Source organism: Limulus polyphemus, unplaced genomic scaffold (assembly GCF_000517525.1).
Source record: "Limulus polyphemus unplaced genomic scaffold, Limulus_polyphemus-2.1.2 Scaffold1725, whole genome shotgun sequence".
Taxonomy (NCBI): domain Eukaryota; kingdom Metazoa; phylum Arthropoda; class Merostomata; order Xiphosura; family Limulidae; genus Limulus; species Limulus polyphemus.
Genome location: NW_013667335.1, coordinates 81,563 through 83,549, shown reverse-complemented (window position 1 = coordinate 83,549; position 1,987 = coordinate 81,563). Strand labels below are relative to the sequence as shown.

The 1,987-nt window shown below is 38.4% G+C and overlaps 1 protein-coding gene across 1 annotated transcript in view; it reads right to left on the bottom strand.

Moving 5' to 3' along the window:
• LOC106464717 overlaps positions 1 to 1,678 on the bottom strand; it is a 10,411-nt gene extending 8,733 nt beyond the window's left edge. Inside the window, exon 1 of the mRNA XM_013924869.2 lies at positions 1,423 to 1,678. The gene's annotated coding sequence lies outside the window, so the exon portion shown is untranslated. The remainder of the gene's footprint in view (positions 1 to 1,422) is intronic.
• Positions 1,679 to 1,987: the final 309 nt, after the last annotated feature.

Below are 1,987 nucleotides of genomic sequence, written 5' to 3'. Positions count from 1 at the left end.
TTATACAACTCAGAGAGCTCGAAAGGAGCCGTTCGAAATGTGTGTAACAGTTATACAATTCACAGAGCTCGAAAGGAGCCGTTCCTAAATGTGTGTAACAGTTATACAATTCAGAGAGCTCGAAAGGAGCTGTTCCTAATTGTGTGTGTTTAACAGTTATTACAATTCAGAGAGCTCGGTAGGAGCTGTTCCTAAATGTGTGTAACAGGTATACAACTCTGAGCCTCGAAAGGAACAGTTTCTAAATGTGTGCGTTTGTTCGTTGAAATATGAGCAGACCTACATGAGGGTTATTTGAGCAAGTAGGCCCTAGTGTTGAAGTAATAAACTAGAGGAGAGACAGCTTGTCAACACCACCCACCGCCAATTCTGTGTCACTCCTATCAAACCGAATAGTGAGATTTGCCTCTCACCTGCCCATATATATATATATATGTGTTTGAGTGTGATCTAAGGAAGCTAAAATACAGCTGAAGACTAGACCTGGGTGTACTCATAGCTAGTACGGTCATGCCCACCTTCTGTTGTTGTTTTTGTTTATTTTTTATAGGGGGAGGGAAGAATAAAATGTATTTATGCTATAATAACATTAATAAAAATCACTTTTTTATGTATATAACTAAAAAAATATAGTTATGTTATGGTTTGACCAAACATTTGACGGAGGGTATGCTAAGTCATTTTCTGCTGACTTTAGAATTAGCTCTGAAGCTGTGATGTATTATTTAGAACCTCCACAAATTCAAATTTATATTTAATTTCCGTTTCCTTGTTAGGGAGAAAAACAAAATAAGATATGCCTGCAGTGTTTGCCCATTGTTAGCCCCAAACTTCTCGGTGCATGGTAGGTCAGTCTCATGTTAAAAGGGAGAGTGTGATAATGGTACATGATATAGCAGTAGTTCCAACATCGAGAAACTTTGAAAATTATTAAAACGAAAATACACCTCACGCCTCAAAATTGGAAGACAGTATCGTTACCGGCGTATTACACTAGCCAGCAATCGTCGTCCGCGTAGTGTTGACCCACTCTTGAATTATTTCTTTTGATTGACTTTTTTTCTTTTCTTATTACAAAATCATATGTGTTAGGGGTACGTCACTGGCTCAAAAGTCTGTCTGGAAGTACGCGGCATAAAAAGATTGCGCCCTGCTATCATGTGGCTAAATTTACTAAATTAAATATATAGGCAAAACAGAACCAGCAAGATGCGTACAGTCAGTGTTTTCGAAAGCTGTTAAGCTGCGTGATACAGAACCTGTAGAATACAGCCAAATAAGGTCAGGAAGTATTCAAAAAGTCTGATGATGAAAAACAATGGAGTGGAAAGGCAGGATAATCAGTTCTTGGTGAGGTATAACTATTGTTTACAAATTAGGTTTGGTTAACTACATTAGGCCTTTATATAAACGTATACATACCTTTACTTGCCTAACATAATATGGGTTTCCTTGTACGAACTCAAATTCGAGGATTTAAGTTCGTTGTTATGTTAAAATACGTTTGACAACAGTAGATATACCACACAAAAATGACACTAGTATGACTAATCTCGGTGTAATAAAACGTCGCTCTAAACTTCGACCTACGCCCAACACTCGACTGAAAGAGAACACTACCATACGCACTTCCGTGCAGGATGGCTCGCGCAACTCAGACGTCACGTGCTGCATGAGCTGATAGCTCACAGAACGCCAGGCAGGAGAATTAGGGATGCTGCAGTAACATACCACTTAATGTATATATACAGTTACCCATTCCACCTCCCTCTATGCTTTACCGGATATGCACTTTTGAGGACCAACCAAGACTATAGTAGCACAGTTGCTCCTGTGTTGATAGTGTGTGAAATTTGTCAACCAAATTTGACTCATGTGAAATGTCAGTGAAAAATTAACTCGAGTACGATTATAAGAAACAGACTTTACTATCCCTGACTTCCCCCAGAAGGAAAAAACACAAACACAGTATATATATATATATATA